Here is a 26,609-nt window from a genome sequence, read left to right on the forward strand (position 1 = left end):
TTTTATCTTCCTCATTAAATATTTGAGGCTCTCTCCCAAGACAAAATGCCCATGCATTCAGCAGTATTTTCAAGCAGACCTGTATTTACTAGAGGGAGAGGGGGATCTCTATGGACCCTATCTCTGCAGCATGTCTTCTGCCATGGTGTGCTCTACTCCCACCCCATTCAGATGTGGGCTGCGTTAATCACCTTGTTCCTGGGAGGTCATAAAGCAACAATGACTGCTTGTCCAGAAGAGATGATGTGTAGACGAAGTGAACCATTTCAGTTCCTCATTAGAAATGATTTCTTACATACCCAGGATAAAGGACAGTTTGTAAATGAGACTGTTTGGATACTCTTCAGGCTCCACTCTTGTTTTCAAAAAACTTCACAAGGCAACCAGTGGAACTATGCACTTTTTAAAGAGTGGCCTTTTGTTCAAGTGGACTTCCTTAAGTCTCTTCTCTTAAGTCTTACCAGTCTCCAAGCCCAACTGTGATTTGGAAATGTCTTGAAGCTCAATTGAAAACTGCTCCATAATTTGGGTTTGGGGGAGGCCATTAAAAGTAAGAGCATTTAGTCTTTCTTACTAGTACAGCTGGAGAAAAGCAAGTGGTACTTCCCAAATTCAACAATTTTAGTCTTCTTAAAGATTTTATTTTTTAAATAAATCATTCACTGTAAGGAAAATTCTCTATTCTGGCTGGCCTTCTGGACCACATCATAGCTATCGCTGCGCACAGAATATGCTTCTTTATTGCTTTCGTTTCCTGCCTGCACCTGCTCCAGCGTTTGCACTGCTGTGGTGTGCAGTCCTCTGAGAAGTACTTTGCATGAGTCCACTCTGAGATCTTCACTCACCTTTGCTTCTCCTTGAGAATATAAACTTATTTACCCTTTGCACATGCTGTCACATTGCTGGAGAATGGACTATACATTTATTTCCTTACTCTGTTGTGTTTATAACATTTGCCTTTTATTTGCTCCCTGGTACAAACTGGCCACTTGCTCCAAATACAAGCAACTGCTGCCCTCCTTGACATGCTCTCCTGGCTGCTAAACCAAGAGGGGAGCGAAGCAGGTCAGCTGTGCTCTGATTTATCCAGGCAAAAACTCTTGCCCTAAAGTTCACATCACCTCTTCAACACAATGTGAAAAAGGAGCCAAATTTTGGGGAAGAGGCAGTTCAGGTTAAAAAGGGCTCATTTTGTTGTTGTTAATGGTTATAGTTATCACTGCCTGCTTTCAGGGAATTATTTCTGCATGCTTTTGTTCAGGGGTGCTTACACTAAAGGAAATATGCATAGTTGAATGAAGAGGAACAATAGGGAGATTTGGTTGAGTTCTCTGCCCAGTGCTATGTTGTTAGAAGAAGAAAACACGAGGAGACAGTCATTTATATTTGCTATGTGAAATCCCATTGTGCAGGGCAAATAGGAATAAAAGAAATGAAAACCTCTGCGATAGCTGAGCCACTTCCACTTCTTTGTGACTTGCTCTCCTGCCTTAAAGCATCAGAGCTTTGAGTGCCTTTATCTTAACTAGTGGCTTTAGGTAACATTTAGGCAATCCCCAGTATTTTTATTAGCACTGAAATGCCAAAAGTGTATTGAAAATCGAGAGGAAAAGCTATATTTTACTTGTACTATATTTTACCCAAATCCCTGAAATCTGAGCAGTGCCTTGCACCCCCAGGTGGTGTAAATCAGCAGTGGGCTAATGAGGGGAAAGGAACCGTGCTCATTTAGGCCTTGGGCACCACCTCGGCCAGAGCCACAATCAGACCAGAAAGGGCCACAAACACTGGGCCTACTTGGGGGCACATCAGGGGTTTGAAGGTAATGTGGTTGCTCCACCTTGTTTTTTGGACAAAATACAGCTCATATCTGCTCGTAATATTCCATGGATAATTCTGGGGGTGGGGGTTTATAGGTGCTGTTTAGTGTCTTTTCAATCTGTCGAGCATTGGCAGTTGTTTACACGTGATCTCTGTAGTGATTTTTGGTGGTTGTGGCAGCTGTGTGTTCTTTGTGATTATGGAGCATTACAAAGTGTTTACCCCTTATTTCTCCAACCCCTTTGGAGAGCTGTCTGGAGATGGTACCTCAGTAACGAGGAACATGTGCAACGTGAGGCTCAGGTGCTAGGAGGGAGCAGTGGTTTTGAGGAGCCTTGGCATAGCTTGGCCTGTTTGGATAGGCCTAGCGGTTTGGACAGTCCAACAACATCCATATGCAACGATTTTCCTGATTCACAATGTTGAAACTAAAAACCGCTTGGCTTTAAACTTTAAGCCTCTGCATACATTCCCCTGAGAATGAGCATTTCTGGCAAACTATAAGTTCTTAAATATCACTTCTCCAATTACATTCTCACAGGTTAGTATTTATGCAGGCCTGGCTTTTCAAATCCACGGAGCTGGTACTGGGCTGAGGCTTAATGCATTACAGGTGGCTTTTGGTGCTTTGGGCTCTCTGACCAAACTGGTTCCAGATGGCCACACAGTATGAGTAATAACATCAGCTCATTAAGTTGCAAAGTTTCAACTACAATCACAGAATTATCAATGAAATAAAAGCTAACAGCATATCAGCTGCACCCTAAGCCATAAATAGGATTTACAGCAAAACAAAAACCTCCTTTTGAACCCGCTCCTCTCATCGTTCCAGTATGGGGTGTCCATATAATAGGTTTATTCAGTAGCAAAAGAGCGAGAAAATTGCCCCACCCTCTCCAAAATGTGCTCCTGAAGGCTACTGTACTGTAGGCCTGTGAGCTTCTGATTTCTGGAAGAGCTTTTGATTGGGGTTATTGAACATACACAGCAGTATTTATCTGTGCTGACTTAGAAAAATCTGGAGCGAGCCAAGGCCTCAGATCAAAGAGATAAGTGGCAGAAAGCCTTATTACCTTCTGTTTCATGTTACACTTGCATATGTTATTGTTTGTGCAAATTGTTATCTGTCTGTAATGTGTATATCACATCCAGCAGGATGGCTCTTCTAATGTGTGCAGGTGGCTTCTGATGCTTGCAGAGTTTGGTTGGTTTAGATGTCCTTTCTACTCAGCATCACCATGGTGAAATGTTCCTCCAAGCTCCTGAGGAGGCTGGGTTGATTGACCCCTTATCTTGGTTATCAGGGGGAGAACTTTGTGCAAGATGTAAATAGAGCAGAAAAATATATTTAATTTAAGTAATACCTTTATCGAATTCTCATACTCATCGAGCCAAGCAGGATGTGTTAGCTGCTGTTTAGTCCCTGTTGTATTTATGTGCTGAAGCAGATCCTTTTAAAAATTCTCCTTGACTCTGATACTTCTGGCTCGTGGTTGACTTGATAAACCTCCTGTTGCCAATTCCTGAAACTTCAGCGCAGCAAACATCTCACATCGGGCACCTGACTGGCCTCTCTGGTTCCAGTGGGATTTCTCATGCACATGAAGTGATGTGTGTATGTGAGTGTTGGCAAAACCTGCTGATGTGGCCAGGCTGGAGCTGCAGTGTGGGGTGCAGAGTTGAGGAGAGCTCCCCTGCCTTGGCATGGGCTGGGACAAGTTAATGGGGGTATAATAGAGAGTGGTTTGCAATCCCTCCCTCACCCTGTCTTTCATTCCGCTAATCTGACCCCTCTGCCAGGAAATCAGGACTTCATTAGCAGGAAAACCTGAAAGTCATAAAGAAATCACATTAAAGGTATAATGTCACAAGGTTTGGAGCAAGGTATCCTGTATGCTGTGGTATATATTACATCAAACTGAATAAGGAGCACTTCCAACCCAGCTGAAACCACAAGTAATTTTTCTGTGCTCTTCCATACCAGGCATCCTGAAAACCAGTATGTTGGAAGAATGAAGGCATCTTGCTTGGTGCAGCAGAAAAGCCCTGTCCTGCAAAGTCTGGGAAGGCAAATAGTTTTCCTAAGTTTTCAGGAAGCGTGGATAAGCTTTATGTGACCCTGGTTTGGTTCCAGAGGTCCTGGCTGTGGTTAAAGCCTGGATCTAGTACCCTGAGTCATTCTAATACCGGGTGCAACACTCTGCATGAGTAAGGAACTTGAAGTCAGTCCCTTGGCATATGTTTTCTCCAGTTATTTAGTTTTGTCTTACCTGCTGCCCTTCTGTTATACATGCAGGTGAAATTCCCATCTATTTCTACCCCAAGGGCTGCTTACAGCAAGAAGCATTGCATATGGGTTGTGTGATAGTCCAAGCATTACGGTGTTAGGCAAGGTGAATACATCAAGCATCCTGCTATTTGGGATTTAATTATCAACCGAAGTAATCCTGTAGGTACTTCTCTCCCCATCCTGTAATTGCGAGGGTCTTGCAGATGTGCAGTATCACTGCTTCCAGATGTTGACGGCCTTTTCAGAGTACTGGGCACTGGCCCAAGAAGGGATTTGGTATCGGGGAATTCTGGCACAGACTGTGTTTCCACTGATGTGTACACCGAGGAAATCATTGTGCACAAGTGTAACACAGAGATGCCGCTGGAGGCTGAGCTTAAGTCCCTGGGCAGGCATTGTACTGATCAAAAGTCAGGGCTGTGGACAAAAGTAACGTGGTGATTTTAGTGACTCTTCTCAAGCCACTATTAGCTTTTGTGTTTTTTGAGATGCAATGCTTCCAGCATCACTTTACCGCAAGGAGTAGGTTTTCAGTGATGCTATGAGTCTGGAGGGCTGTGTTCAGATCTGCTTTAGACATGTAATTTGGGCAAGGCGATGCATGAGGCACAGGATGATGCCTCACTACGATTAAGACACGTGTTCCTTGCCCGTGGAAGGGGCAGAGATCAACCCATGAGCTCTAAACCACAGAAAGTCTGTGAGATACCTCCAGGGGGCCTAGGTGCTGGGCTAGGCAGGGCATGGGAATGCTGTGCTGGGAGCTGTCCTGCACCATCCTGGCTTTGGTTGTTCTATATGTTTTTGGGGGTAGGGCATATGCTGACAGGAGAAGGACCTCTGAATGCAGCTCACCCATGGCTGTGTCTCTGAGAGGGTGCCAGGATGCCTTTTTGGGGTGAGGTTTCTGCCCACCTGTCCCACCAAAGCACACCCTAGGGCCATGACAGCTACATGCAGGAGGGAAGCCTTGATACCATGGGGTCAGTGCCTCATTTTGGATCTTTGCTCCATGTAAGGGTGTTTTAGGGGCTCTGAGCAGGCAGAATCCAGCTCTCCCAATCCCTTGAGGCCACCATCGGGTGCGTGAGCCTGAGTCTCACACAGTGTGGTGCTGGAGCACGTCTGTGCGGGGCGAGGAGCTCCAGACCCACCCGCTGTCTCCAGATCTGTCTCCCCGGCCAGGCTCTGGATCTGATTTGGATACGGAGAGATTTATAAGGCATTCTCTTAATTGGGAGGCCCTGTAATATTTTCAGCTGAGGAACACGGGGAATGAGGAGACCTAACAGAGAGGCAACGGCAAGCAGTGGCCTGGAAGGGAATGCAGAAGGCCAGGGAGACCGGTGGCGTGTGCTGTAAAGAAGTAGGGGCAATAAAATACACCAATAAAAATGATGTGTATGGCCATAGCCTCATCTAAGAAGAAGGAACAACAGCAGGTCTCTTCTAAGGGCAAACAAGAGAAAACCCTCCATCTGTAAGCAATTATCGGAAACACATGGGAGAGGTGGACAGGGCAGATGAATCCGAAAGCCATATGATATTGCACAGAAGAGTGAGGCTCATGTAAAGCCTGGGAGTTGATATATTTCACAGCTCACAGTGCACAGAGACTTCGGCTTGCTCCAAAATCTGCAACTGGGATGGCTCTTCTCATTTTCAGCCTTGAGGCCTGTGCACAGATGTCTCAAGCTGGGACGAGTGTGGGGCTGGAGCGGCTGGCATGCTGCTGAGGAGGGCTGGGAGCCTGCTTGGCTCATCTCTGTGCTTCCCTTCATAAAACACTTACAGCTGGCCTGTGCCACAGCCACAGAAACCAAAAACAGAGTGCTGAGCTGGGGTACCAAGGGCAGTGTAGGTGTGCCACAGCCATGCTGCTGGTGAACCTTGAGGTAACACTGGGAAATCCATGCTCTGGTTGGGTTTGCAGTGTGAATGTCTCCTTATCATCAATTTAAAGACAATATCTTTGCCAGGAATGGGAGCCCCTGAAGCACTGCACATCCCCTTTCACACCTGCATGAAGAACAACCAGCATCCTAGTGAGTTCCTATCACTGTAAGGACCGCGGTGAGGTCTGCATACCCCGAGCTGCCTTTCTGCTCTCCATTTAGCTGTAGACAATTGTTTTCATCTTGCCACTTTCGTGCTGGCTCTTCCTTCAGAAGAGGAGGGTTTGGGGACGCCAACTCTGTCTCTGCATGATATTGCTGGTGTCTTTGTTCTGGGCATGTATTCTTGATAGTGAGAGATGTTGTCCCAAAAGCAGGGGGCATCCCTGCTCACAAGAGTGTGCTGAAAAGGTGTTAATAGTCATCTGTAGCAGCAGATGGCTGGACAGAGGGGCCAGTTTTATTGCTCCTGTCTGAAGTGTTTCTATCTATTTATAAAATAAAATGCAGAATTGGCACTGTGGAAGCTACCTAGCCATCCACAGAGAGGAATGATGAGGGGCTGAAGAGTCAGGGGTAAGCAAAGCTCCAGCCAAGGAGGATATAGGGCAGAGAGTTTGGCATGCAGTGCTGATAGCTTTTTGTGGTCCCTTCCCTATGCCTCTCTCCCATCCCAAGGCTGGTGAGCCCCACGGAAGGCAGCCCCTGTACAGAGCGTGTGTGCCTGGGACCACAAGGTGCTGCAATACATCAGCCCTGTTTGCTGAGACCCAGCTCCACAGCCCTCCAGGTCAGCTCAGTGGGGCACGTTTGTTCTTGGCAGCTGTTCTGAGCCAGCTACCTAAGCTGGTCGCATCCACTTGTGAAGAACGTGCTGCTGACTACATGCACGCCATCAGTTCACTGATTTAGGCACATTTAGCTTGCGTTCAGTGCAGCAGGAGTCAGCTCAACCACCTCTTTCTCATGCATGCCCAAACTTGACTTAGCCCAACAGTGCCCTGGATCAGACGCATATACAGGTTTGTTTTGCAAACGTCTCCTCTAACAATGCAGCAAAATCCCCAGGATATGTGGAGAACAACCTCACAGAGGTCAAACTTATGGCACTTGGTTTCCCACTGGAGGCTGGGCTCTCATCCCTAGGGCCCACAGCGACCTGGCTTTCACCAGCAGTAATCAAAACAACCTTCCTCCATTTGGTTTTAAGAGTTGGATCAAGGATTTAGAGAAACTGAGCTTTAAATTTACAAATACCCTACCTGTGCCCATCTCCTCTAAAACCTTGAACGCTGCTGCAATGTACTGCTATTGAATTCTGCTGTCCACCCTGGATGGACAACAGCAATGGGGAAAGAATAGGCTCCAAACATGAGTTTAAGCCTTGCATAAAGGCTACCCCATGTTCAAATGCACAACTCTTTGTTCATGGTATGCTGCGAGAAGAGCTGGTATGATTGCAAGATGCATTGCTCCTGTGTGTGCTACTGGTTATAGAAAATTATTATTCTTGTAAGAAATGGAGAGGAAAGTTCCCTCTGCTCCTCCATGTGCCATTCTCCTGACCATTAACATGATTTTTTATTTTTTTTAAACTGAGTGAGCAGATGTTTTAGTGCTCTGAGGGTCACCTTTGCTGCAGAGGGTGGTGCTTACACCTCCAAGGGCAGGGGTATGTTCAGCCTCAGTAAACATGTTCTGCTCCATCTCACCGAGCACTGAAAGCAAAAACTGCTCTTGGATTTCATTGCAGAAGGGGCAGCTTTGCCAATATAAAGAACAACTTGTTCAGAGTCTGCTTTCATCTCTGTGCATTATCAGAACTACTAAAATGAGGAAAGAGCTCTTTAAGCCTCATTGGACAGTGACACTAAAAACACCCCAGCAGCCCCCTCAATCCCAAGCCCCAAACAACTGAAAAACAAAAGCCAGCCCCTAAACCCTTAGCCCCCGAAAACCCTGGGGTATCCATCACTGCCATGCATAATCACAGCTAGAAATCCAAATGAAGTCTGCAGCCTGTCAGCTCTGCAGACAGATTTGGTGGTGATATGAGCAAAGCCAACATTTAAAAATGACTGAATTCTCATTATAAAGATACATGATCCTCCTTCTCATTGAGAACAGTTGGGCTTTGCTTCCAGTGGAGAGCCAAGCCATTTATTTTATAGCTCCATTGTACGCTGCACTGGGAATTGTTCCCGCAGATAGAGGTTTCTAGCATGTTTTCCCTATGTACTTTGTTCCTCATGCACTGTGCCCTTTGCACATGCTGAGGGCTCTCACATGAATTACACTTTGCCTGATTTGGTTGGATGGGTTTCCTACATTTGTGTCCTATAAATTGGCATAGTGATGTATTTATTTTGGTAATCAACCAGTTCTTTGTAAATCTGTGAGCTTAATCCTCCAAGAGAGAGAAATAAAAGGCTCAGTTCTTTTTCTAACAATGAAGATAAATACCTTTATTTTCATAACTTTTGGACATCTTTTTTCATGGCATCCTGCCAAATCACGAGGTCCTTGCACAGGCAAGAGCACGCAGATGTCATTAAGTCCTTCACCAGGCTTGTTAGGGCATGGAAAAACTCTTTAAGAGGAAGGATGGTCTCGTGGTTTTGCTACTGAGTGAGAATTTAGTTCAACTGGGCTAAGTCCTCGCCTCTGCCATGTATTTCCAACGTGACCTTGCGTGACCTCTCCCTACATCTGCTCCCCCAAATCTCCTGCTGTCGAGCACATAAATCTCATTGGTGCGGGGGCCCTCTCTCGCTGCAGGCTGGTGCGTGCAGGAATTTTGGCTGAGGCCACGAAGTGTGTTGGAGGCAATGCAGATGGGAGAATGGCAGTGAGCTTTCTGCTCTGTCTGTGGGTCAGGGCTGGCTCCACCTTGCTCCGAAGTGATGGGATGTAATCGGAAGCCACCTGAGCTTGGTGATGCACAGCTATGCCTGTAATATTACGCATTGGTGCTCAGCTTATCCAAGCAAACTTGGATGTGGTAGTGGTGATGCAACTGGTGGTGAAGGATGCTGCTCTGTGTGCCCAGAAGCGGGGCCTGATAGGGACCTGAAGGAATCAGGCTGGCAATTTTGGGATCTGCTGTCCTTTACTCTAGTATCATCCTTCCTCTGCTGATCCTTGGTGCTTTGGTTACCTCGTGGTGAGACCTCTGTGACCACCTGGGGTTTCATCTCAGATCTAGGTGCTACCAGTTCCTTGGGGACTTGAACCATCCCTCTGGCTGTGGCACATCTGCTTTTTCTGTGAGTGAAGTTCACAAACCACTGAAGTCATCCCTTTCTCTATGCATCTTTCAGGATCTGTTTTTTTGTGCTGTTATTAATTAGAGAAAGAAATTTTGTAATTTGGGGGGTGGGGAGGACAGAAGGTTATAGAAACGCAAGGGTTTCCTGAATGACTGTTTCCATGGGCAAAAAAATGCCTTTGCAATAAGAAATGTTCTTTTTTTTTTTTTTTTTTTTCTTCTTTTTCATACCAGCCTTTACCATGAAAGCAGTATGTTGGCCATAAATCTTAAGGCTGCTTAATTCCTATAAAATTCTGCCAGCAGTATTGAATGATTTTATTACCCTGTGTCAAATTAATAGCTGGGTGTCTACCAGTGTCACTTCCTGCCTGAAAAATGACCATAACATTAAACAGATTTTATTTATGCTTTCCTGCCTGATGATCAAAAATAGTAAAACTGAACCATGATGATGAGGAAGGATCAGTGCTCATTTTATAAATAACATCACCACCACATCTCTCTAAGGAAGTCCATGGTGGTACCCATGCTGTAGGACTCAGTGTTCTCCCTGGGCATGTGCTGACTCCTTTTTTCCCCTTTATGTCTGGTTGCCACAGGAAGGGAATTTGGGCTCACGGCTTTAACAGCAGCTCTGATCCTGCTCTAGATGTTCACCTGATCTGATGACAAATGGGGCATGTCCCACAGCAAAAAGTTGACTGAAATTCTTCCTAATCCGTATTTAGATACGGGAAAAACTGAAATAAAAAGAGCATAAATAAATATCTGATGTCTGTATTAAATTCCCACAAACTGCAGCAGTATCTGGTGTAGTCCCATACCACTGTGTTGATGCTCTCCAGAGGAGAGGCTTTGTCTTCCTCAATGCCCTGGTGGGCCCAGGAAGTAGTGGCACCTTATAGGATTGGGATTCTAGTTGGGATCTGTTTGTTAGCTTTATTGGAGTAAGATTTTGCTTATTAATGGCTAATTTTTACAGTGACGCACAAAATGTGCATTGACTGCAGATGTGCAAGGGCCAGCTGCAGGCCAACCTGGAAGCAGCTCACTGACTTTTTCCCAAGTTTTTGACCAAAGCACTAAGAAATCCCGTGCAAACAGCCCTGTCCTGTGATTCTGTGCTGCAGTGCCCTTGTGAGAAATCCTTTGCTAATAAATGGTGCTCTCATGTGCAAAAGGACACAGAACCAGGAGAGGCTGTCCTGCTGGAAGACTTGGGGATTCAGAAGGCAGCTTTCCTCAGCAGGCCATGGGCAGCTGGAGGCAGAGGCCCAACTGAATTTGCCTCTCTGGATTCCTCCATCCAGCCCCTGCAAGCAGATGGAAACAGCAGCTGCCAAGCACACCGCACCTCCCAGCCTGCAATAATAATCACAGATCGGCTCACCTCTGGCCCACAGTAAGTGTCTGGAGAACTTTTTCTCTTGCCAGTTGCCCCACGTTTGAGCCCAGTTGCTTTGGCTTGACCGAGAGCTGCGGACTTGTCTTTCAGTCCGCTAGTGAAATGCATTAACAGAGGCCAGGCGAGGACATTATGATCGGCAGCATAAAAGAGCTTTGCTTTCTGAGTCAGCTCTCAACTCCTCTAGCGCTGCCAGCACTAGGACTCGCTGCTGTTTCTCTTGTTGCTCTGGCTGTAGCCGTTCTCTCTGAGCCCAGCTCTTTCCACTGTATATTTTGGGAAGAGCTGGAACGTTCCACTCTGCCTTCCAAAATCTGAGTAGAGCCCTCCCTAACACTTAAGAGTCAGTCCTGGACATGCTACGGGTTATTTTTATCCATCTGAAGTTGTCCTGGTCCACCCAATCTGGCCAAACCACCTGCAGCTGGGTTAGCAGTGGTGTCCACCCTCTGAGGTGTCCAAGAGATGCAGTAGGGATGGTCCTCATCCTTGCAGTCCATCCTGTCTCAGGATCATTTGGGACTGACTTGAGAAGGGAAGAACAGAACATCACCTGGAAGTTGGGTCCTCGTGGGCCATATGTCATGAGACACAACCAGCTCTGCTTGGATAATTCAGCCCAAAGGCAGACAAGTAGGGAGGATAGGGGTGTCCTTATGGTGCAGAATTATCTAATCCATACTCCACCTTCTGGGCTCCTTTTTCCTTTGAGCCCTATGCTCGTGACTGGAGGGATTTTGACGTGCATACCCCTTGCAATCAATCAGCCGACCAGTCAACCAAAGAGTGTCTACAATGTTCCTAATCCCCTGTAATGACCAGGGGAGCAGCCGCAGAATGAACTAGGAGGTTCGCTTGGTTTGATTTACTTCACCAGCCTCTTCAGCCCAGATGTTGGGAGATGCACGAGCCTTTGAGCCAGAGAATAGCCCATTTGCAACAAGTGGCCATTAGGTGCTAATATCCCTTTGCCACAGGTTTGGCAGCGCAAGCCATGCTTACATGGAAACTGCAGCTGCAGGGTACGAACATCTGAAAGCACTGTTAGAACATAAGAAAAAGAAAACAGTTCAGACACATGACCTCAGGGCCGGCATATTATTAAAAATATATATTAATGCTGTTCGCTCTGATAAAGAACTTATTTAGGCCTTGCTTAAACTGAAACCTAACCTATTGCTTAGAACTACTGTATCTTCCTACACAGGGGTTTATTTTGTCACTAGGCCAAATACAAAGTCATGTAGTTAAAAGCCTTTGGCACCTGCCTGCACATTTGCATCTGGGAAGAAAATATTTTTGTCCTTTTTCTCCCTTTCTCTGTATGCAGTCAGTTTATAGAGCCAAAGCTACCCCTAGGGCTCACTTCTCAAACTTGCTCTCAGAGCAAATCGATTTCCAAGCCACCAAGTGCTGGGATGGCTGCAGGGAGCGGAGCCTGATCAGTTGATTTCTGGTGATAGTCTGCAAAATAGAAGTGCGACAAAGCATTCACGAGGACACTTAATGATATTACAAGGCACGAGGAACTTGGAACCATGGTATGGGGACCGCTATAGAGATTATCATGCCTCAGATTTTCCAGTGTGGTGAGCTTATAAAACATAAGCTTTTTATTTTATACCATTTTTATATTATAATTATATTTTAACTCACACTTTTAAATGTATAAAAAGCACTAATATTTTATAACCTTGCTGAACTGGAAAGTTTGAGGCATGTGCATTTGGAGATGATGACAGCTTGATGCATTGATTTTATGGGGGAGGGGGGTCAATCAAATGCCCCTGTCAGAATTCCTTAAGAGCATCTCACCCATGTCCAGGATTTTATACTCAGTCCCTCCAAAGTCTTATTCAAGACCTTAAAATAGAGTTTAACTGATTCACAGGGGTTGTGTCGGGCTCTCTACTGAGTTGATTCACCCAAGCTTCGTAACAGTAATAATAAATGATTCTTAATGACATCAATATGTTATTTCTGATCGTTTTCCTCTGGGACTCAACCATGTTACTAAGGAAGCTGGTGTCACTCTCCTAAAGATAAAACACACCCAGCTTACCAGTGGGGATGTTAATTAGACTTTGGACATCCATGTTTAATCTTCTTGCTTTTATCCTTTTCCTACATGTGAAATGTTTAAAAACATGTGGAAGCAAATTAGTTAAACATCTGCTCCATGCTGGACTCATCCATCCCGCCCGTAATTCAGTGTGTGGGAGGATTTTAGGGGTGAACTTGGTTGTGAAAAGGGCAGAAAAGAATAGCACCAGGCTCTGAGAGTGTGAGGCCAGCTGGTGTGAATCAGGGTGTCCTCTCCTGCGCTGTCAGTTTGAGGCATGGTTCCTCTTCACCAGAACTTACTGCTTTGGTTTGGGATGCTCCAAGCTGAGTGTTTCTCCTCCCATCCAAGTGTAGTGATCTGAGGAATGAAGTTGTAAAGCAGAGTTATGCTGTGGGCTTGCTCTGGAGGAACAAGACAATAAATTAGGACTTCTTGTGTACCTGCCCTGGGCTTCTCAGGTCCAGTGTTCAGTGATGCACCGAGTGAAGAAGAAACTTTGGGTGAATGCAAGCTGTCAAAATGGGGTGCTGAGCAGCAACATGCTCAGGGCGCAACCCTGGGAGGTGATAATAGAGGAGTTACTCTTCCTTTACTGTCCTTCTGGGTGGTAAAACCATTCCCAGCTGTTTTCTATACAATCCTTTTCCATAGTCAGCTTCAAAGGTAGCACTGAGCACAGGTTTTCCCAGGGATGTTCCCATTTACCCAGTTTGCAGTACAGGAATGCTGTGCAGGTGGCTCGAGTAACTGATGAGCAGGACCAAGGCTGTGGTGGTGTGGGTGTTCAACCAAAAAACAGCATGGCATCTCTTGTACAGGAGGCTCCCAACGGTGTCTTCAGGACTTAAAACAAGAAGTGCTTGCATTTGGCGAGCCCTCATGGGAATGGAAAAGCAACCCATCCCACCTGGACCAGGCTTTTGAGGTGCACTGGCCTTCCAGCTGGTGAATTAGGTAGGATTTACCCCTTGCTCTTGCCAGCGTGTAACCTGGTGGGGCCGAGCTGCCTGGGTACAAACTTCTTAGCAGGGGGCCAGGCATGAGCTGCAGCTTTCCCAGCAGTGCTTGATGGCATGCCGTACCCCAGGGCGACTTGCATTCCCTGCTGTGGAAAGCCGTAAATCACACGCCAATAACTGCATGGAAATGGCTGGGCAAATATTTTGAAAGATGGAGAAACTCAGTAGAAATCCCTGCTTTGTGAGTCACTTATAGGCGGAAAAAGGTGAACCAAAAAGATCTCCCTGGCAAACGATTTGCTGGCCGTTACTCGTCTTAATGGCACCGCTCCTTCTTCCTTCCCCCTTTCTTATCTGCTGCCTTTTTAAAACTTGCTGTTCAAAGTTTCCAATGTGATTTTTTTTTTTTTTTTCCCTCCCAAATTTCTAATGTCAATAAATACTTCAAAGGTAGAGAGAACTCGCATGCCAACTTCTAGCCTGGAGCTTACTTTTACAGCTCTGTAATAAACCCCCTTTAAAAAATGTTTATAATGGCCATGACCGTGGTACTTAACTATTGCAGTGCTTTCTATCACCCTCATAATGTTAAGTGCCAATAAATCACCTGGACTGTCATGGCATCCTGTATTTATTTACAAAGCCCTTAGAGGGGCGTTTTTTGGTTTTATTGACCAAGTGGAACAAAAGCTGGGGGCTCTTTTTCTTGCACAGGAAGGCAGATTAAATGCTGCCTAAACCTCAGGCTGGCCTCTTGTACCTGAGGCAGGCTGTGGTACTCGAGGCTGCTATTTTTGGAGGTATTTCACAGGAGATCCGATGCCATTCGGAGGCGAGGCTGAGCAGTGGTTGCCTGGTGGTCACAAGTAGTGTGAGTTGCTTAACCTCCACCTGGGGCTGAGCTGGTGGCTGAAAATGAATTTTGTGGGGAGGCACCAGGAATGTGAGGCCCGAAGTGAAACCCTTCTGCTTGTAGGCACTGCTCCAAAACCTCCTGGGCTCTACTTATAGCAGAAGGGGATTTTTGGACTCTATTTTTTTTTTTAATTTCTAATTTAACTCAGGGTGTTGTACTGAGCCTTGTAGACTCAACCATTGTCTTCTTGCAAAGACGTTTGCTCTTTGGTCTGTTGAGTGTTCAAAGACTTTCTACTGAGAAGCAGAGGAAGTAAAACCATAAAACTTACCCTTCATCCTAAACACTTGTTTCCTGCATGCTGTCATCTCTCCACTATAAGTTTTTGGAGACAACTCCCTACTGAAGAGACGAAGGAGGAAGCACAACCACCAGTGAAGAGTAGAATTAGAGCTTACTGTGTGTACATGGACAGAGTCTTGGTTTGAAATTAATGCCTGAAAAATAAACTGTTCTCTCAAAAAAAAGTAAACACAGTAAATTTTCCAACTGTGTCAATAACCCTAGGGCAAAATGGATTTTGAGGCAGAAATGGATCATAAAGAAAAACAAGATTTAACTGTTGGTATTTAACTAATTAAAAGTCAATATTAGAAGTAAAAGGCCAAACAGCCTTGAAAGCCACCTGCCTCCTCTTGGAGTGTGTTTTGAAGATCCTCACCATGTACTGCTGCCTCTCAGTGTATCACCTGGTTGGAATTTTTCATGGAGCTTGAATTTATTAGAAAACAGCCCCAGTCAAGCAGAACTGTGCAAATTAAATTGGATTTACATGACAAGGTGGAGCCCAAGCACAGCAGCTAGCAAATGCCTGAGAAGAAAAAGACAAACCAGAGGGAAACAGGGAGGAGGGCTGCTCTGTATAAACAGTGTTTAAAAACAAAACAAAACAAAAAACTTGGACTAACGGAGCAATGAAATTAAAATTCCCACTTTAGCTGCCCTGGGGGGTGGGGGTTCAAAATGAGACACTGAGGGAGAGTTTGAATATTAGAGGAAATAAACAGATTTCAGCATATAATAAGCAGGAGGCTGGGATATTATTGTAGGATAAAGTGTTCTGGGATGGAGCAAGCTGACCGGGGACATGTTCCTGTTGTGAAGAAGGGTGAAGACTTGATCTTTGACCCTATCGAAGCCTGGAGGATTTCATCTATTGGCTTTGGAAGACTTTGAGTGAAGCCTGAGTTACTGGTAGATTCTAGGAGCTTCATATTGTCTTCTCTTTAAGAAATAAGCATGTAAGCTTGTGTTCTTGCCTATTATCTTATCAGAATATGGTTTCTTCATCAGTAATACGTGGGCTTCATCTAAATCTGTAAATACTGAATTGCTTCCATATGCCTGATGTTTCACTGGAGAGACCCTCCACTTTGGGAATGTCATTACTGCCCAGCCTAATCTTCTGTGAGTCATAATGTAAACTCAAAGTTATTGCAATTTATTAGCAATCACAATTTGCCAGGAAAATAGCATCAAGAGCATATCAGAGCAAGTAACTCAATTGCAAAATGAACATGCCCTCTGTTGCAGTCTGAGCCCATTAATGTCGACTTTCCAAATCCAAAGAGTGATTTCCTCTTGGGTCCATATAATAATGTGGTGCAGAATGTTTTGCTCTGAAGGAAGCAACAGGGCTTTATTGAATATATGGAAAAGAATTGCTTCTCTGGCTTATTACTTAACAACTGATCCTTACTGTCAACATTCGTGATGAGTAAACCTCGTGAAATAGTACAGCTAAAGGCTTAATCTGGTGCCACTGTGACTTGTGGAGATGTGCTGGAGATGAAGTGACCATTCTGGGGACCAGGCAGGCAGGAGGAGTGTGCAGGCACCCTGTGTCTTGGTCACTTTACCAGAAGTGAGCTGTGGTGCTCTTAAAGATCAAAGGATTTGCTTACAGAGATCCTGTACTGCTGTTGCCATCAGCAGAGCTCGGGAGAGGGGCATGAAGGAATCGTGGTGAAAACAAAGCCATGAAACAAGTGCTAAATGTGCCATTTCCTGCAGGAGCTGTTCAGAAATCCTTATGAGAAATCCTCCCTTTTGCATCCCACTGTTTGGAGTGTGGATTGGGGAGGGTGAGAAACAGCTCTTTATGGGTAACACTTTGATTCCCCTGATCCCTGGGATTTCTTCCAGCTAAATGCTGATGTGAGCCGCCTCAGAGCCCATTCCTACAGGAATATCGGCCTATAGCAGATCCAGCCGTCGGCCACGTAGGGCCAACTTGTTATCTCAGAGCCCTGACCTTGATGTGAGTCCTTGCACAGAGAGCAGTGCCATATCCCCTCAGCTGCAGCTGCTCTCCTGAGCTGCTGGGCCCTTCAGCATCAGCCAGAGATGTCCCCAGGACTGTCCCCATGTCAGGGGCAGCAGTGGCTTGGTCTTGCTCTGGTACACAGTCACAAGTCTCAGACATAAACCAGTAATAAAAACCTGTAATATTTTTGTCATCCACAGGGGTTATGAAAGCAGTTAAGTTTTGCTCCAGTGTGGGCTGCATTGGGGCTTCAACCAATCTTTTTCTCTCCTTCCTTTCATTTTTTTTTTTTTTTGCCTTTCTGGGAAAAAGTGGGTGTGAAATTCTGTCCCCCTCTCCTTGAATCTAGCAGCAATTTTTTCCATTAATCTCAGTGGGGTCACACAGGTATTTGTGTGTGTTTCCATCAGCTAGTACCCAAGTGTAACAGCTGAGCTGGTCTGAAAAAAAAAAGGGGGGGATTTTCATATAGAGGAAAGAAGAATGCAACTCTGCTGGAAAAGCTCTGGTTTGGCAGTGGCTGGAAAAGGTTGTTCTGGGACTGATTTAAAGAGCACTGGGTAATCTTATGCAGATTCCCCCAGGGCAGCCATAAGTTAAGTGATGAAAATGTGTGCATGTTTTACACAGCTCCGCTCCAGGACTGGGGGAGAAGCAGCAGTGCTGGAACAATACGCAGAGCCCCACGCGGACGGTGTCACTGCCGAGGGGATGGGGTGCTCCCCGTGGGAGCAAAACCAAGCAGGGTGAGGCATCTGTGCCATGGAGCTGGGCACGTGTAGGGCTTTTGGAGTGGTTTTGCTGTGAAGTGCATTGCTAACATCATCCTAATGCCCCAGAGAGCATCTCTCCGAAGGGGAGCTACAGTCCCTGTCTGGCTTCTTGCGTGAGTCCAGCTGCCCTGAGCTGCCTTGTGGTGTTTGGGGACTGAGCAGGAAAAGAAATGGTTCTTCTGGCTCATCTGCAGGGACGGCTGCTGTGGGGTAACCCTCTGTGCCACCCCATGCTGGCTCAGGAAGCTGCACCAAAGGGGTTCAGTGCTTCACCCAGCAACATCCGCGATCCCATTGGGAAGGCTGCAGGGCTTGTGTAGGACCTGGGGGTAGTCAGTGCCAGGGAGAATGACTTCCACTCTACACGTGCTTCTAATTTACATAATTTGCATATTAATTTGCAGTGCATACACTGAGAAGGGGTGAGGGCTTGGAAGAGATGGAGGCTGCTTGTTTGCAGTGTTTGATGTGGCTGCCTCTTCGTGCTGGAGTCTTGCGTGTGTGTGACATAAGTGGTCTTAAAAATACAAGGGGTTGGGTGGGAGGAAGAGAAGAATGGAAACTGCAAGTCTTTTACTAAGCTAGACACCATAATAATCCTGGCAATTAACTATGGGAAAGCTCCAGAGCTGGATTTTTTTTTTATTTTTTTTTATGCCGTACATTTGTTTTCTGTGTAACGGAGAGACCTTCCCACTTGCTGCACAGGAGCTGTGCCCAAGGGGACTTGGCTGTAATGAGATCCAGAGCAGGGTGTCTCTTCTGGGGTATCTGTGTGTTTTGTCCATAAAACTTGCACCCCACCCCCTGAGATAAATGTGAAAAATTGGAAAGTGAACTCCAGAGGCTTCTCTGATGAATGGGCCTTTTGTTCTAAAAGCAGTGTCACCCAAAATGGGGAGACTTGCAGCAAGAGTTGAAGTCGCTAATGAAGAAAGGCTGCTGTGATTGTTCAGGTGGCGAAGCACTACAATGCAGCAGTCCCTGCTCAAGGAGCAGCAAAATAAGGATGGCCACGCAGGCAAGACTTCAGGTACGTATGAGAACCTGGGTGTTACCGTGCTGTACGTAGCTGCTGCGTCAGAGGGAAGGTGGGCTGCCAAATCCCAGCACATCCCAGGGGCTGGATGCTGCTGAAGCTGTCCCAGGTTGCTTAAGATCCAGCAGGAAGGCTGTGAGGGTGCTGGGATATGGGTCCCAACATCCCTCCTTCAGTCTATTCCAAAACTGGGTTTATCCTCTGGAAGAATTTCCTTACATTTGGTTAATTCTGTCAGAGGAAGGCAGGTTTATGGCATGCATTCACTCTGCAGTGCTCACGGTGCTAATGAGTTTGAGTAGTTAATCAATGTAGTGTGAGTCCTTGCTTAAAAAAAAGAAGTCCATCAAGCCATACAATTTCTGCTTACTCTTTGCAGAATGTTTTCTATTCCATCCGTCTAAACACCGAGTAGTATTTTAAACAGATGTAGGCCATCAGTTTCTATAAACATCGTAATTGTTTGGCACCGCCAGCGCTTACATTTAGGGATGCAGTTTGCAGGGATACACACAGACACCAGGCACACACTTTCTGCTGCGCACAGAAACTCAGTTTATGTTCCGTTAGAGGCCCGTAACTCTCCTCCTGTAAAACTTGCTTCAGCTTCGAGCCTGGCACCAAACGAGGGCTGTTATCCTCGCAGCTTTATACAGCTCCGTGCTGCACGCTCGGCCATTCTAGCAGACTTGACAGGAGGATGTGGTTTGGATCCCACCCCAATAGCTCTTAGCTCTCATTGCCCTGCTGCAAAGTAGAGGCAACGTTGCTGGCACCTTGAGCTGCTCAGTCTATCAGGAGAAAGTAGTATAACCAAGAGCTTGGCTCAACCACCTTCCCACAGCTTTCTGTGAGCTCATCCTGTTGGACCCATGGGTGACGGTGGAGCTGGTGTTTGCATTGCCATCCCCAGAAAGCAGAGGAGGTGTGGTCCTCGCGTCAGACCGCTCAACCTCTTGTAAAAATGATGGATTGAGCTGGAGAGAGGGAGGTGAAAGGAAGGGATGGATAATATTCACGCTAATAAATCTAGTGCAGCAATTAACATCGCCTTTAGAAATATGTGTATTATCAGCACAAATGGAAATCCAGACAAGAGCAGCGGCCAAGTGCTGCTCTGTGTTTATAATCAAACAGGATGGACTCGGCATTAGCTGGGACTGCTGGCCAGGCCTGGGATTCTCCTGGACTGGGGTGAGCCGCTCTTGCTAGGCAATCTTTCATCTTCAGCTCAGTTGCTCTTACTCTGTGTTAGCCTGTAACACGGTGGCGGGGTGATTGCTCTCATCTCTGGATCTTATTGCAGTTGCTTTTGTCATCAGTGTTTCCTTTCATTAGCCCTAGCTGGGCAGGTCAAAACTGGACAGCTTTTTTTGGACTTGTGGCAGCAAGTGACCCAAAATGTCAATGAATTCAGGGCTTGCTTATTCCCATCCCGAGAGCAGCCCCATGTGCGTTCCCCTCCTGTTATGAAATAGTAAGTGGCAACAATAAAACGAGACCTCACTGATAGCATATGTTCAACTCACAGGCCCATTGCTTAATGTGCTTTGGCTGCAGACTCTAGCTGAGAAACCAGATTGTTAAAGCATCATGAGTGTGGATAGATGTACGGTCAGGGTATTGCATAATTTTTGCCTCAGTGAGACACAGAGAAAGCTGTGAATATTACCACAGGCCATGAAAATGACTGCTGCTCCCCTCTCTGACCTTCTGGAACGAGAGTTTCTGGGCTTTCAGGTTGCTTTTCCATCCAGTATCAGTTCTTGGTCAGTTTGAGGAAGATGTGGCCAGATTTTGAAGCACAGACAAGGCATTTCCCACTGGGACTGAGACACAAGGGGCAGAGTACCAGAGGAGGGCTCATCTCATCTACCTTCAGGCGTCTGCTTAAAGTTTCTAACTCAGCTGCCTGGCTTACACAGCTCATCACCCAACAGCTCCCCTATACAGCGGGGAGGTCACACTTTACGACTCTTCCCTGCAGATGAAGTTAATTCCTGCTCTGAACTGCTCCCTGGAAGAAAAATCTCTCTACTGAGGCTATAAAGAGATCAGGGGAAGATCAGCCACCTATTTAGTTGCTTATGCAACATGATTAATTTGTCTGGGGGCAAAGGGAAAAGAGTATTTGCCCCAGTGGTAAAGGTTTCTAGGGGAACTTATAGGCACTTCCAGGGTGTGAGGGACAGGCCCCTGCAGCAGCAAAGAGGAGCCATTTTTCCCAGAAAGCACTGAACTTCTCCCAGAAGAAAGCTTCCAAGTGTGTACAAGGAAACTTAAGGCTGGAGCAAAAGGTTGGAGTTAATGGAAGTGGTTGTGGTTGTGGTTGCTCAGTGGTCAAAACAGTTTGCTCGTCCATCTGTGCACAAGGGTCTTGTTCTAGGAATTCCTGCTCGTGTCACTAGGAATTCAGCCCGAAACAGACTCCCTGGGTCGGAGGGGAACAGGGAGCATGGCTCAGGACACAAAAATGCACCAAACTTGGCTTCAGACACCTCTTGCACTCTCTGCCCAGGGCAGAATCTGATGTCAAGCTTTCCCCAGGAGTCGCTCTCCTAGATGGAAAGGAGCCCGAAGTGATTACACGTTGCTTGTTCGAGGATGACTGGCTCTTACTGCAAACGAACTGGTTGGGGAGGTCTGCTCTTGGAACACAGACTGTCTCCCGCATGCTGATTTTCCTCTGGAGGACAGGCATTTCTCAATCAGGGCTGAGCTAATGGCTCTTTCCAAACTCAGGGTTAAAGGAGGCATCCACTCTAGCACTGTCTCTGTCTGCACAGTGGTCAGAAGCTCAGCAGCAGATGCTCTGCCACTCTGCTGTCCCTTCCCTTTCAACCAAGGACGGTGGCTGAAACCTCTCGAAAGGTGTGGGACTTTCTTCAGGGTGGCTTCTGACAGAGGGTCCACAGAGAAATATCTTCCTTGGGTACCTCTGTTTTGACTGTGACCCCAGCACACTTCTGGTTCTTGGTCAAACAAGTGTGAGAACCATCCTACTCTGTATCTTGACATTTACACGAACATTTTAAAATAAAGAAAACTAAAATAATACCTCCCTTCTGGTCTCTCTTGAAGGTAATATTCATCTTGCTTATGTATGTGTGCCCTGACCTGTTCTTCTGAACATTTCTACTAAAGAGAAGAGCCCATCACCCAGAGCAGCGATGACCCCTGGTCCCAGCATCCTCAGAGCTTGAGAAAATCCACATCAGGGTCTGAATCACAAGACTTGGCCTCCGCCAAACTGTAAGCTGAGGCCCAAACATCAATAGCAGTTGTTTAAGAAAGGCTTATTCCAAGATAGGGTTTAGCAACGCTTGAGTGTGTTTCCATCCTGGTAGACAGGGACCAGAGCACACCTCCCAGCTGTTGCTCCTCGGCATGGCCCCAGATCTTTGTGAGCCAACTGCTGACCCCGTTCCAGCCTGCCTGGTGGCAGCTGTGCACAGGCAGAGCAAGTGAGCGAGTTTGGAGCCGTGCTTGAGTCATCTGCAGACCCCGCTTCCCACCATCCTACAGCAAAATGCTGCCTCTTCCCAGCTGCCAAAGATTTTGCCAACGGCCATGCAAAAATCAAGCTCTGGAAGCAATCCCCTCTGGACCCCAATATTTCCACCAAAAAAAAAAAAAAAGGAAAAAGCAAACAAAGCAGCAGAAGCAGCTACTTGTGTGCCTCTCAGGCCTGCAAAGTCCCTTGCCCGGCAGCTGCAAGAGGCATGCTTTGGGAAGAATGGCCTCTTTTCAGTCCTTGGCACTTTGTTGCATGCACATGGGGCAGCAGCAAAGCCCTTCTGTTCAGTGCAGGCCCTCGATCCATTACGTTTTCACCATTCCCAGTAACCCAAGATCCAACAAGGGGTCCTTTTACCTCTTTTGGGACCGAGCTCGAGCAGGGCTGGGCAAAGTCTTCCTTGTTGGACTGGAGGAGAAAAGGTGTTGATGCGAGTGCCTGGGCACTGGTGGGCATCTCAAGTCTGCAGGGAAGTCACTGAGTAGTCAAGTTAATTATTTTTAATGAACTGGGCCAAAGCTGATTGTGTTATTTTGTAACATATTAGTTTGGAAAGCAGTGAAAATATTTGGCATCCCTCCCCAGCCATCACAGGGACCTCTTTGTGCTTTCCTTTTCCCCACTTTTCTCTCATGTGCATAGCTGGCTCCCACATCTCCACTTGCTGACGCTGATTGATTGCATTAATATCACTGTAAATATTACATAATCTCCACTTACAATGCTAGAAAGAACTGATGAGTTTTCTGTTGCCAAGAGTTTCCAGGCTGGAAAATAATAATAAAAATAATTCAGAAAAAAAATAACATCTTTATTTTGTTCCCCCCACTTTTTTTTTTTTTTTTTAAATGCCATTGGCCATGTTGGTTGCAGACCAAGAAAAGACCAAAACTTTGTGGCTGTTGCTTCAATGGGACAGTGAAAAAGAGGTGGGAAAAGACAATCCAGGTGTTGTGGTAATGGGGAGAGGGAGCAGTAAAGGATGTCAGAGCAGTTACAAGGAAAAAGAAGGCTTCAGAAAACGAGGTTCAAGTCAGTTAAGGAGGATGTGGATGTGCAGGGAAGTCTACATCCCCGTCAGGGTTTAAAAGCCTTGGTTTTGTTCTCCTGCAGCAGTGGCAGCTCTCCAGGAGTCTCTCGGATGCTGCCCTGGGCTGGGAAAGCTGCAGTGCTGCAGGGAGGGACAGAGCAGGGGGGCCCTGCAGGAGGATCCTTCCCACCGCTCTGCGCAGCTCCTCCTCCTCCTCCAGCACCAGCCCAGGGTCGTTTGACCTCCTCCATGTAGCACATCCTCCATCCCGACCTGACCCTCGTTCACGCCAGTCCTGTTTCTCTTCTCTGTCTCCCTGCCGCAGACAACGCCGTATCGGGTTGCGTTTTGAGGCGGGCGGGCTGTTTTCAGCCTCCATAGAAAATCCATTTATCATATCAGCCTTACATTAGCCAAAGTACAGGAGATAAAAATTATCTTGGAAATCTAAACATAGATTCTAATCTAAGGTACGGCAGCATCTGGTTCCCATTATTTTATTTTTTTTATTATTTTTTTTTTATTTTATTTTTTTTTTTTTTTAATTCTTGCAAGATTTGAACCGCATTACTCCTGCGGTGAGATATTTCTAAGAGCGGAGGGCTGCGCTTCCCAGAACTGTGAATCCTGCTGCTGATGGTTGCTCGAGTCCCTCTGCTGATGGCTGCTCCTCTCCTGGGGCTCATCTGCATGGGAATTGCTGATTGCTCAGCCTGCAGCGCTGGGGAAGCACTGGGGAAGCTGGGCTGGGTCAGGATTATGCTGACTTCAGCACTATCATCACTGCAGCTGGGTGAAAGAGGTCTGCTCAGGGACCTTTTTGTGGGGAAGTTTGCCGTGCCAAGCTTCACTGGTCTGAGCTGGCTGGGGAGGAGGGGTGGTGTGGATGCTTGGACACAAAGCTGTGACTTCAGGCCCCTCTCTGCCAGCTGGGCTCTTCCTGAGCTGTGTGCTGGGGATGATGAGCTCCCTGCAGGGTGCTGCCAGGAGAGACCCAATCCTACCAATTCTTCTCACCTCAAGGGCTAAATCCTGCACAGGGCAAGCTGCTTGACCTGAAACAGCACAGCCAGCCTTGCCAGCACCCCACAACTGGCTTCATGGCTTGAGAAGCCTCAAGGTCCAAGACAGGTGGCCATGCTTCAGGGACATCCACATACCAGGTTAGGATCCCGAGGGCACTAACAGACCTTATCTGCTCTGACCAGCCACACCTGAGACCTTCAACGGACCCCACTCGATCTCAGAGCTTGTCTGTCCACCCTGCCTGAGCTACATTGCAGGATCACCTGCCCCTTGCCCTGTTCCTGAGCTGTTGCTTGATTTTCCTGGATTTTCTTTAGGGAGCAGCCCCGCTCTTGCTTCTCTCAGATGCCAGCAAGCTTTCTGTTATTTGCAGCACATTGGGCACAGTGGAGGGGATGAGCTGCTGTGAACTCAGCCTTGCCCTGCTGCTCGGAGACACAAGTATGCAGCTCTGCAAACTACTGTTTGCCTCTTGAGACAAATTATGGCATGCTGCAATAGCTGAGGAATAGCATAAGAGGAGTATGCAATGAATCACGATGCATATGCACACGAGGGGAAAAGTTCAACCTTCTGTTTGCCATTATCTGACTCTTGAAAGCTGAACTGTTCGATACTTGCATTTTCCTAGCAGTTGATTTCTGTGGCATTTCCTAAGTCTGTCTGTCTCAGGGCAAGCGAAAGAAAGTGCATCACCCCTCCAAACCCCTGCAGTTGTGCTGGCTTGCAACTAAAAATCAAATCAAGCTAAAATAGGGTGAGAGAGCAGCAACGTTGTGTAATGTGTAACTCTGAATTGCTCTGTTATGTGTTCAGGCAGCCGAGTGCATTTCTCCAGCTCACCCTGCTGGAGCAGCCACCGTGCCCCCAAAGCCCACCACCACGGCACAGCCTCCTGCTGGGGAGGAGGTGGGAACAGGCACAGGAACCTGGGGAAGTGCCGTGGGGTTATAAAAGTCACGTTTCAATTAGCAGCGGATATCGAGTCATTTTTTTCTGATTACAGCAACTGGAGTGGGTTTTCTCTGATAGAGAAGGGGAAAGTGGAGCGGGAACCTCTCCATCAAGTGACTCAAAGTTGACTTTGCCTCTCAAGGTACCTGCTTTTTCCCGGTAATGATAATGAGAGCACGTGCTGACTAATCTCCTAAATTAGCTCCCTGAGGGTGTATGACTTCAGGATTTTCAGTCTGAAATCCCATCAAACTGCTATTGCCAATACAGGAAATTTAGTCTTTAATTAATTTCATTGTCAGCACGTGTAATTAGTTCTTTAGAACTGTGTTACCCAGGACTAGATATGACCAGAGGATTTTTTAGCTTTTGCTCAATACATCAGATTTTTGTCAAACCTCCAAACTGCATAGTGGATACTTGTCCTTCCTCAGGCAAATGTTTAACATGCGAAGAGCAGGCCAGAAGGTTTTCAGTCATCTCTTAATCATCTACTCTGTTTCAAATGAGAGGGCTTTTTTCTGGGGGAAAAAAATAGTATCTCCTTAATCTAGTGGAAAAATTAGATCCAGAATAACGAGGAAACAGAAGCTGAACGCATTTAGAGTGGTGACAAGACATGGGTTTTCAAGAATGACACTAATTACACATTGAAACCCATTAGCTCGGTGGCTGGAGGAGTCTACATTCCTTCCTTCCTCCTCTCAGCTGCCAAAACTCTTCTGGGGAGCACGGGCAGAGGCGGCGCGGGAGGTCAGCGCTGCCTCTGCTCCTGCAGCTGGGAGGTGGCAGTGTGGTGACACTCCTGGCGCCCTGGGGCGTTAACTCTGAAGCCTAAGGATGGTTGTCTCCACTCAAGAAGAACTTCAAGGCCAATTCCTCAGGCAGCAACGTGTGCTTTTGCTGGGATTGGGAGCAGTGGGAATTCAGCCACCCTGTTTCACCCCTATGCTCCTTCCTGAACCACCTCGCTCTGCCCTAGACCTGCTTGTGTGAGCTGCTTTTGTCGCAGCACTGTGTACATCCTATAGAAGCACGTGTGGTTTGTACGCCTGAAACTGCAAGCTGGGTTGTGTAGCAATGTAAGAAGCTAAAAAGAAGCTAAATGAACCATTTCACTTGCATCTGACGAGACAAATGAACCTGACAAAAATATGATGACCTTTTCAGTGTTTATAGAGATCTGATTTTTCTGGATATTCTCCTGGAAAAAAAAAAAAAAAAAAAAAGGTTTAATTTCACAGTAATATTTGCTTTTTTACTGTGTACTCAACGTGGCTGTGCAGTGTAGGAAACTGTTTGTGCCACTTTTTCTCTTTTTATTAAAAATCAACCTTGACTTTCTGAACTGGCTACGTGGAACAGGGAAAGGTCAGTTCGGA

General features: G+C 46.5%; 2 long non-coding RNA genes across 2 annotated transcripts in view; both read left to right on the forward strand.

The window, feature by feature from the left end:
• The window catches only part of LOC311440944, a 226,292-nt gene that overhangs the window by 152,645 nt on the left and 47,038 nt on the right, over positions 1 to 26,609 (forward strand). The window lies entirely within an intron of this gene.
• Positions 1,766 to 15,120, forward strand: LOC311440943. The gene is made up of 3 exons (XR_014695657.1): positions 1,766 to 1,822; positions 10,459 to 10,679; positions 14,945 to 15,120. It is a non-coding gene; the product is annotated as an uncharacterized lncRNA (long non-coding RNA).

This window comes from Aythya ferina (assembly GCF_964211825.1).
Source record: "Aythya ferina genome assembly, chromosome: 8".
Lineage (NCBI taxonomy): Eukaryota > Metazoa > Chordata > Aves > Anseriformes > Anatidae > Aythya > Aythya ferina.